This window comes from Salvelinus alpinus, chromosome 1, assembly GCF_045679555.1.
Source record: "Salvelinus alpinus chromosome 1, SLU_Salpinus.1, whole genome shotgun sequence".
In the NCBI taxonomy this organism is placed as follows: Eukaryota; Metazoa; Chordata; class Actinopteri; order Salmoniformes; family Salmonidae; genus Salvelinus; species Salvelinus alpinus.
In genome coordinates this window covers 8,338,968-8,350,267 of record NC_092086.1, presented here as the reverse complement: position 1 = coordinate 8,350,267, position 11,300 = coordinate 8,338,968, and the positions used below count along the sequence as shown (strand labels likewise).

General features: G+C 45.3%; 1 long non-coding RNA gene across 1 annotated transcript; it reads right to left on the bottom strand.

Annotated features, from left to right (window-relative positions):
* Positions 1–207: 207 nt before the first annotated feature.
* LOC139570165 (uncharacterized) lies at positions 208–1,613 on the bottom strand. Its single transcript, XR_011674026.1, has 2 exons — positions 633–1,613; positions 208–413 (listed from the first exon to the last, which is right to left on the bottom strand). It is a non-coding gene; the product is annotated as an uncharacterized lncRNA (long non-coding RNA).
* Positions 1,614–11,300: the final 9,687 nt, after the last annotated feature.

Sequence of the window (11,300 nt, the reverse complement as noted above, 5' to 3'; positions counted from 1 at the left end):
CAACCCGACCCATGAACCAGATGGTTGGGGGTGAAGCTCTGGAACATCAACCAGGTGTCAGATACACACTGTGGAGATTAGTAAAGATATAGGTGGAGAGCATATGGAATCACTGTCATATCACTTGGTACATGTGCCATTACAAAGTGCTTGTGGTGTATTCAATGTCCATATCCATATGTGAATAAAGACAATATTGTTCAGAGATGGAATAACCAGTCACATTTACTGAAATAGTACATTACAAAACATTACATGTCAATACATCCATTCCCACAGCAGGACATCGTGACAGCATCCATTTTCAAAGAACACAACCTCTATTGCGCACAGAAAGGAATAAAAGGGGTTGGTATAGTTAGGCCTCCATAGATTGCCACCTAGTCATCTCTCTCCTCGTCATCGGCCATATACTTGAGAGAAAGAGAAATAATCATATTACCAACAGGAAATAGACACAAGCAAAGTGTAATCACAGTATACACTACCATATCAGTATACATTACCATATCAGTATACACTACCATATCAGTATACACTACCATATCAGTATACACTACCATATCAGTATACACTACCATATCAGTACACACTACCATATCAGTATACACTACCATATCAGTATACATTACCATGGCATCGTCTGCATTGTTCAGAGGAGGTAATGCCGGGTGAGGTTGAGGCTGCTCAGGCTGTGCATGGTTGAGGACCTCTGGGTGCACCAGTGGACGCTCTTGTTCCAAGACAGGGTTCCTAGGTCCCTCGTCGTCAGAAGATAGTGTGTAATCGCTCTCCTGAATGTTTATTACGAATGGGATATATATCACATACACATGGTATACTTTACAACAGTGAATGAAAGGATATCAAACATAGTCAGTCTGAATCAAGCCGAGTACCTACAGAACGGTTCAGGGTGATGGTAGATGCCTGTGGAGTGGAGATGAGGGTCAGAATCAGCACAAGTTAAATGACTATGGTTAGCAAGGTCTATGAACAAGTTGTGTATAGCGATATAATCATGTGTGTATGTTGCCGGGCTCAGCTCGCTGTTGTCAGTTTCTACACCACTGTCTTCTGACATCATTACAATTCTGAAATGCACAATGGCTGGAGTTGAGGACATAGAGGTCCATAATTGGCTGGTAAACGTGACAGTTGCAGTAGGTGTCACGGTCAAACGACATTCCATGGTGGGTTACGGTTAGGCACAGGGGGTGCGACTGTGAAAGGTGTTCATCATCAGCATCATCCTGAGGAGATACTAGCAACAACAGTTAGAAACATGAGGCACTTTCCCTGTGGTTATTGACCGTGTGCTGTTTGGGGTTATGCTTCCAATTCCCTAGTACTTACAATTGCTGTATCAAAAGAACTATGATACCAATTACACACATATATCAAAATAGCTACGGGGTTGGACGATGGCCTATGTAAACGGAAGACAATTCGATTCACTCCGTGTCTCTTACCGAAATGAATATGGCAACTGGCCCCTATTGGACAGATAGTGGCTTCCACTGTTAGAATGGCTGGGTGAGAAGTGGTGGGGTTCTGTCTCCTATTGGACAGATAGTGGCTTCCACTGTTAGAATGGCCGGGTGAGAAGTGGTGGGGTTCTGTCTCCTATTGGACAGATAGTGGCTTCCACTGTTAGAATGGCTGGGTGAGAAGTGGTGGGGTTCTGTCTCCTATTGGACAGATAGTGGCTTCCGCTGTTAGAATGGCTGGGTGAGAAGTGGTGGGGTTCTGTCTCCTATTGGACAGATAGTGGCTTCCACTGTTAGAATGGCTGGGTGAGAAGTGGTGGGGTTCTGTCTCCTATTGGACAGATAGTGGCTTCCACTGTTAGAATGGCTGGGTGAGAAGTGGTGGGGTTCTGTCTCCTATTGGACAGATAGTGGCTTCCACTGTTAGAATGGCTGGGTGAGAAGTGGTGGGGTTCTGTCTCCTATTGGACAGATAGTGGCTTCCGCTGTTAGAATGGCTGGGTGAGAAGTGGTGGGGTTCTGTCTCCTATTGGACAGATAGTGGCTTCCGCTGTTAGAATGGCTGGGTGAGAAGTGGTGGGGTTCTGTCTCCTATTGGACAGATAGTGGCTTCCGCTGTTAGAATGGCTGGGTGAGAAGTGGTGGGGTTCTGTCTCCTATTGGACAGATAGTGGCTTCCACTGTTAGAATGGCTGGGTGAGAAGTGGTGGGGTTCTGTCTCCTATTGGACAGATAGTGGCTTCCACTGTTAGAATGGCTGGGTGAGAAGTGGTGGGGCTCTGTCTCCTATTGGACAGATAGTGGCTTCCGCTGTTAGAATGGCTGGGTGAGAAGTGGTGGGGTTCTGTCTCCTATTGGACAGATAGTGGCTTCCACTGTTAGAATGGCTGGGTGAGAAGTGGTGGGGTTCTGTCTCCTATTGGACAGATAGTGGCTTCCACTGTTAGAATGGCTGGGTGAGAAGTGGTGGGGTTCTGTCTCCTATTGGACAGATAGTGGCTTCCACTGTTAGAATGGCTGGGTGAGAAGTGGTGGGGTTCTGTCTCCTATTGGACAGATAGTGGCTTCCTCTGTTAGAATGGCTGGGTGAGAAGTGGTGGGGTTCTGTCTCCTATTGGACAGATAGTGGCTTCCACTGTTAGAATGGCTGGGTGAGAAGTGGTGGGGTTCTGTCTCCTATTGGACAGATAGTGGCTTCCTCTGTTAGAATGGCCGGGTGAGAAGTGGTGGGGTTCTGTCTCCTATTGGACAGATAGTGGCTTCCACTGTTAGAATGGCCGGGTGAGAAGTGGTGGGGTTCTGTCTCCTATTGGACAGATAGTGGCTTCCGCTGTTAGAATGGCTGGGTGAGAAGTGGTGGGGTTCTGTCTCCTATTGGACAGATAGTGGCTTCCGCTGTTAGAACGGCTGGGTGAGAAGTGGTGGGGTTCTGACTCCTATTGGACAGATAGTGGCTTCCGCTGTTAGAATGGCTGGGTGAGAAGTGGTGGGGTTCTGTCTCCTATTGGACAGATAGTGGCTTCCACTGTTAGAATGGCTGGGTGAGAAGTGGTGGGGTTCTGTCTCCTATTGGACAGATAGTGGCTTCCGCTGTTAGAACGGCTGGGTGAGAAGTGGTGGGGTTCTGACTCCTATTGGACAGATAGTGGCTTCCGCTGTTAGAATGGCTGGGTGAGAAGTGGTGGGGTTCTGTCTCCTATTGGACAGATAGTGGCTTCCGCTGTTAGAATGGCTGGGTGAGAAGTGGTGGGGTTCTGACTCCTATTGGACAGATAGTGGCTTCCGCTGTTAGAATGGCTGGGTGAGAAGTGGTGGGGTTCTGTCTCCTATTGGACAGATAGTGGCTTCCACTGTTAGAATGGCTGGGTGAGAAGTGGTGGGGTTCTGTCTCTGAAGAGCAGCTAATATCATCCCTAAATAGACCCGAAGTTACTGTAGCAGCTATTGCTATCGCGGCCTACTTTGCTACGGGGCGGCAGGGTAGCCTAGTGGTTAGAGCGTTGGACTAATAACCGAAAGGAAAGGTTGCAAGTTCATATCCCCGAGCTGACAAGGTACAAATCTGTCGTTCTGCCCCTGAACAGGCAGTTAACCCACTGAAAATCATTGAAAATAAGAATTTGTTCTTAACTGACTTGCCTAGTTAAATAAAGGTAAAATAAAATACAAAATACTTTGGTGACATGCCCGGAGGTGTGTGTTCAGGTATGGTGAAGAGCCCTGATAATAGCCTCATCCCATTTGCTATATACAGTACGTCAACTGAGGCTATTACAAATGCACGGACTTCGTAGACTGGGACAGAGGTGAACCTGTTGCGATGATAGAGGATGTGATTGAAGCAGTCCCAGAAGGTTACTTGATGGCTAGGCCGAGAGAAATACCCGATAAGGTAACCTTTGATAAATGCGGGTTTGTGCTTGTAAAAGATGTAGTAGTCAACAGCGTGATTGACACAGCTATACACTTCAATACCATGGCACGGGCTATATGAGCAAGGTTAAAAAGGTGACCTTTGTACCAAGACCCCTTCCTACGCTGCAAGAGATCTGCAGGAGCAGGATGGTGAAAGACGTAGCAGGACCGATCAGGAGAAAATGGGAGATGGAAACTCCACCCCATCTCAACCACTTCATACAGGCCGGTCAATATGCAAAGAGATAGAGGACATGAACATTGAACTCCTGCACATCTAAATGAATATATCAGGCAGTGTATCCTTGGTTTGACATGACAGCAATAAAGTGAATCACCAGTCATTTCAGGGCCTTGTTCTTTTTTATTCACATAGATTACAAAGAGCAGTAACATTGCCACCACACATGTTCCACCCAGAGATTATGGCTGGGCTTTCCACCCAGTACCGCTTCATCCAAGCGTGTCTGGGTTATCCAACAAGAGTCCATTCAGTGGTTTCTAGCCTTTACAGTTGCATCCAAGCGTGTCTCTATATCCAGCTATTAACAATACATCCCACACAGGTTGTTTAGCAACCCGTTTACCACTTATCACACTGTGGCTGTTGTATCCACACAGGCTTACTGTCTCCACCCGTCAGGTTTATCTACCCTTCGCCCAGTCTTCCAACTCTGGTTGTTTTCCAGCCCTGGGGCAGTCATCCAAGCGTGGCTGTTTCTACAACTCAGGGTGTTTACCCAACCGAGTATTACAGGGAAGCAGGTAAATAGCAAGGTCTTTTCTTCGGATCTTACAACAGTTGGCCTGTCTCAGCACTGGGGAAGAAGAATCAAGTCTATTCGAATATAGGCAACTGGCCTATATTGGAGAGAACATGGCGTTCATTTGTAAAGTCGCTGGGTGAGCACTGGTGCTGGTGGGGCTCCGTTTCGGAGGAAGGAATGATGTATTCCCTGAATAGACCGGAGGTAAAGGTTGCAGCTTTTGCTATAGTGGCATAATACCTGGGGGAGTGTGTTCATGTATTTGGAAGACAGAGGAATGTGGCATTATCTCATTTGCTATATACGTCTCCGGAGGCAGGTACAGATGCACCAAGTTCCTAGACTGTGAATGCAGTCACCCTACGCAAGTGATAGAAAACATGATTGGAAGATTCCCAGGAGGGTACCCGATGGCTAGCCCGAGAGCCATACCTGGTGGTCAGAGGGAGTTCCCTTTCGTAAATGTAGTGGAAGAGATGCATACCATGATACAGTTACTAAAGTGTGGATGGTGGGGACTGTCTCTTGGTCTGTCCCGAAATATTGGGACCCGAAAGTCATCTGAGCATAGTCATCGGTTAGCATATCATCCGGAACTCTCTCGGTACCCCTGTAACACAAGGCGGAAACAAGTCACCCCTCTACCCAAAGGCAATAGATTACTATTCAGTAATAACACAATGTGTGTGATAGTTACACTTACGTGACACATGTCATGCTATCCAGGGCAGCAGCAACCTCCTCTGATGTATCACACCCAGACATGGCTGTGATGCTATCCAGGACAGCAGTAACCTCCTCTGATGTATCACACCCAGACATGGCTGTGATGCTATCCAGGACAGCAGTAACCTCCTCTGATGTATCACACCCAGACATGGCTGTGATGCTATCCACGGCAGCAGTAACCTCCTCTGATGTATCACACTCAGACATGGCTGTGATGCTATCCACGGCAGTCTGAAGCTCCTTTGAGGTAGCACATCCGGCCCTGTTTACGTGCTCTGTCGCAGAGACAACTTCATCAGCCCTATCTTGATACCCAGGCACATCTAATACAATTGCATGGTCAACTCTACATTCAGGCACATTGTGAGACATTTCACATGTTTCACCAATAGGTTGTTGGAACGATGGTTCAGTTGTAGACTGGGGCTTGGGTACAGCAGACACTACCTCCTTGGTCTGAGTCTCATCAGAGTCTGGCTCCTTGGTCTGAGTCTCATCAGTCTGGCTCCTTGGTCTGCGTCTCAGCAGAGGTAGCCCCGGCTGGGGCCGACTCAGGCTCTGTGTCATCTGTGGTGGGGGAATTAGGCACAGTGCATACTGTCCCAGAACAGGCAGCATCCTCTGTATACTGATACTCTGGCTCAGCAGATACACATGGTTCTTTAGGTACTTTAGCCCTGATTCCACTGCTGGAGTCATCGCTTTCATCTCCGCTATCATCTGTACCAGGTTCTGTAGGTACTTTAGCCCTGATTCCACTGCTGGAGTCATCGCTTTCATCTCCGCTATCATCTGTACCAGGTTCTGTAGGTAGGTTAGCCTCCTCATTGGTATCCGTGACATGGTGTAGAACCGCTGATGTGCTATTGTCTACTTCTTCACTGTTGTTTGGTCTCCTGTTGAACATCCAGGCCCTCTTTCTGCAACCACTTTTAACGCTCGACTGAGAACCAGGCTGATTGTAGGACATGTCGACCGATCTCTTCTTAATATTGTCCACAGTCACAGGTTTCTGATGTGGGCCAGTGGACGGTCTATGTGATCTAGGCATGCTGCGGCTTTGTGAAGCAAACCTGTTTTCATGTCTGCCAATCTTTGCTGATGTGACGCTGCTACCAAGACCACCATTGCGGCCGCTGCTACAGGAGACTTCGGGACACAACCTTTGAGCATTAAGGCCTGTATTGGGTTCTTTGCTTCGCCTACGGTTGACAGAACTATGGGTCATGTCTCTGCTGCCGCTGGTGGTGTGAGCTCGGCTGTGGTCCCTGGGAGACTGGGCCCCGACGCTGTCCCTTGGGGGGTGGGACCGACGGCTGCCCCTGGTGGGCTGGGGCCGGCTGCTGACATTGTCTCTCACCAGTCTTGCGTTTTGTTTTGCCAGGTTGTCCTTCACAGGGATCCATTCCAGAGGTATACGGCGTTTCACCTTTGCTGTGGTAGGAGCATGACAAAAGTTTTGTGGCCGTTTGTTGTACCGAGTTGGCAGTCCATTGTAACCCTTGGTCTTCGGTGACAGTCCTATGTCATGACTAACTTGTTGTAACCTGTTTTTGTCAGACCTACGTCTTAAGTCAAAGGGTTGGGGGTGTCTAGGGTACACAGGTACATTGTGTGGAACCAGAAGGTCGTGTTGATATGTGTTGTGGTCCTCTGTGTCATACAGCCTGTCATTAGAGGCTCTTTCATGCCACCTTCTCTGCTGTATGTTGCACAAGGGAGAGGGTGTAGATTCCCTCAACTGTGTATATTCCTCAACTCTTAGGCCCATATTGGGATGCTGGTAGTACCATTCGCCTCTGTTATTGTATGTTGAATAAACGTCATGTGACATTCTATCTTTTGTTTCTAATTCTTGTTGTTTTGTAAAGTACTTCACACTAGCACTGGACCATGTTCATGGTTCAGCTGCAAATATACACTGAATTTTCTACTGTCTGTGTAACTAATCTTATATATGTAGCTGAGGCTCCTCCTAAAAGCTTCAAGGCCGTTTGAAGTAATCACCACAATGTGTCATCAGGTAGACTATATGTATCTTTCCTGTTTCACTGCTTAGGTGTCAACCTGAGGTGACCTAGTTTCAATGTCTCACTGTGGGTTGTGTATCCATCCAACCACTGCTGTTTCTACGGGCTTCCGATACGTCCAACCACTGCTGTTTCTACGGGCTTCCGATACGTCCAACCAGCTGAATTGTCCATTCCGATGTTATGCACATAACCTCGAATCGTCCAATAACTCCTGAGTCGCCCAACCGCTGTTCATCTAACATTGCTCATACAATCCAAACAGAGCTGACACCTCCGGCCGCAGCTGGGTCTTCCCAACCGCTGTTATGCAGATGAAACTCACACTTTCCAAGTACAGATGACTCACCCAACTAATGTTATCTCCATGGGGCTCCAACACCCAGAGCAAGGTAGATCGTCCAACCACTGTTATGTATATGGGGCTCCAACACCCAGAGCAAGGTAGATCGTCCAACCACTGTTATGTATATGGGGCTCCAACACCCAGGTAGATCGTCCAACCACTGTTATGTATATGGGGCTCCAACACCCAGGTAGATCGTCCAACCACTGTTATGTATATGGGGCTCCAACACCCAGAGCAAGGTAGATCGTCCAACCACTGTTATGTATATGGGGCTCGGAACATCCAACACCGGGGGGGTTTCAGCTGTTATGTCAATGAAGCTCAGACTGTCCAAGTGTGAATGATTCACCCAGCTACTGCTATCTCCATGGTGAGCAAACATCCACACCAGATAGGTCATTCTATTAGCTATGTCAACTACAGAATAACAAGCTTTTCTGTTTGGGAGTCTAAGGTCCGAGCTGTTAGTAGCTGATTGACTTTGGACCTGTTGCCGTGCCACCCAAACACGATCTGGTGTAAACAAGGTAACCTTATCTATAAGGCATGTTTGTTCATCCAGCACATTTTCGGTGTGAACAGACACAATAAAGGCGACCTGCATGGGAACATTAGTAAGTGTCTACCGGTTACACATTTAAATGATGCTGAGTGATAATGATGACTCTACAAATAAATGGTCACAGGTCTATTAAAACAGTATCAAGATATCAGGTAAGTGCAGTAATTACCCCATAATCCATGCCACTGAGTAACTGGAACAAGCAGGAATAACATCATTTATTTGTTGGCAGGTAAAATATTTGGATGTTGTTACTGGTACAAAGTGTAATTACAAAAAGGCTGTACTTCATTATAATGAAAGTTGTACTCTACTCAGCCCGTTTGTGTGTGTAGAGACATGCACAGTGTGTGTGTGTGTGTGTGTGTGTGTGTGTGTGTGTGTGTGTGTGTGTGTGTGTGTGTGTGTGTGTGTGTGTGTGTAGAGACATGCACAGTATACATTGTTGTCACTCGGGTTTATTGACCAGTTTATCACAAAACAAAGCAGTGGTACATATCACCAAGCTATAGCTCAATAGAGACATTTTGCAATGGCACATTTATAGAACTAACACTGTTCAGTGTAGTAAAAACAGTTTATCATTGGCTACATATCCTAGGGACATTTATAGACCTAATACTGTTCAGTGTAGTAAACACAGTTCATCATTGACTACATATCCTAGGGACATTTATAGACCTAACACTGTTCAGTGTAGTAAACACAGTTCATCATTGACTACATATCCTAGGGACATTTATAGACCTAATACTGTTCAGTGTAGTAAACACAGTTCATCATTGACTACATATCCTAGGGACATTTATAGACCTAATACTGTTCAGTGTAGTAAACACAGTTCATCATTGACTACATATCCTAGGGACATTTATAGACCTGATACTGTTCAGTGTAGTAAACACAGTTCATCATTGACTACATATCCTAGGGACATTTATAGACCTAATACTGTTCAGTGTAGTAAACACAGTTCATCATTGACTACATATCCTAGGGACATTTATAGACCTGATACTGTTCAGTGTAGTAAACACAGTTCATCATTGACTACATATCCTAGGGACATTTATAGACCTAATACTGTTCAGTGTAGTAAACACAGTTCATCATTGACTACATATCCTAGGGACATTTATAGACCTAATACTGTTCAGTGTAGTAAACACAGTTCATCATTGACTACATATCCTAGGGACATTTATAGACCTAATACTGTTCAGTGTAGTAAACACAGTTCATCATTGACTACATATCCTAGGGACATTTATAGACCTAACACTGTTCAGTGTAGTAAACACAGTTCATCATTGACTACATATCCTAGGGACTGAAGCCGGCTATGTACGTTTTCAACTGGTCTGCCAGGCTGTTTTGGTTCATTTCCCTCAGTGTTTTGTAAATGGTATCCAGGTAACTGGTCATGTCATGTTGAACATGTTCCTTCAGCACTTTTTGCAAGGTCAGTTGCGTTTCTGATAAGCTCCGCCGTGCTGCTTGGTAGTTTCAATGTCCATATGAATCTTTTCAACTGTCCTCTGTCAAGGTCGCAAAGTATATTCAACACCTTCTCTGTCACCTTGATGTTTATTGATAACCTTGCCGCGTGTAGCGAAGGCCACAGGTTGTAGCTGACTTGAGGTGTGAGTACAGTCACTGTCTTTGACTCGCTTCACCAGGTCATTGCGACCGATTTTCTTGAGCAGGGTGTTCAACCCTGCCCGTGCTGCAGCTCCGTAATGCAATGCCATAACATCTGCCAACCCGGTTCTATCTGTCACATATTGCAGGTCCACTGATGCGGTGTCGATGCGTGATCTCTATCTCGCTCATAACAAACTTCATCTTCTCAATATCATCACGGGTTATATTGTCCCAAAAAATGTAGACTATTTCCTTAGGTGACATAACATTACCATTACCTACTGAGGATGATCCAGGGTAATTTTCCCATGTTGCCATCAAGCTATTACTAGTAATACCTCCCTTACTTCTGGCAGTGTCAATCAGGGCCCGGGCCTTGTCATGAGTACCTCCTATAGACTGGATACTGTCCAACTCTCCATTGTTTAGCATCCTTTGTGCAAAGAGAACATCTGCAATATGGTCCAACATCTTCATCTTGGCAGCATCTATGTAGCTGAGTCTTTTCTTGTAAAGGACATTCATGGTATCGGCTATTCGGTGACACAGGAACAGCTTGTTGAAATATACAACTGCACGTTGGCTCTGCTAGACCTCTGCTTATGACCAACTTTAGTGTTCTGTGTTTTAGAGAAACATCATGACCAACTTTAGTGTTTACTGTTTTAGAGAAACATCATGACCAACTTTAGTCTTTACTGTTTTAGAGAAACATCATGACCAACTTTAGTGTTCTGTGTTTCAGAGAAACATCATGACCAACTTTAGTGTTCTGTGTTTCAGAGAAACATCATGACCAACTTTAGTGTTCTGTGTTTTAGAGAAACATCATGACCAACTTTAGTGTTCTGTGTTTTAGAGAAACATCATGACCAACTTTAGTCTTTACTGTTTTAGAGAAACATCATGACCAACTTTAGTCTTTACTGTTTTAGAGAAACATCATGACCAACTTTAGTCTTTACTGTTTCAGAGAAACATCATGACCAACTTTAGTGTTCTGTGTTTTAGAGAAACATCATGACCAACTTTAGTGTTCTGTGTTTCAGAGAAACATCATGACCAACTTTAGTGTTCTGTGTTTTAGAGAAACATCATGACCAACTTTAGTGTTCTGTGTTTCAGAGAAACATCATGACCAACTTTAGTCTTTACTGTTTTAGAGAAACATCATGACCAACTTTAGTGTTCTGTGTTTTAGAGAAACATCATGACCAACTTTAGTCTTTACTGTTTCAGAGAAACATCATGACCAACTTTAGTCTACTGTTTTAAAAAAACATCATGACCAACTTTACTGTTCTGTGTTTTAGA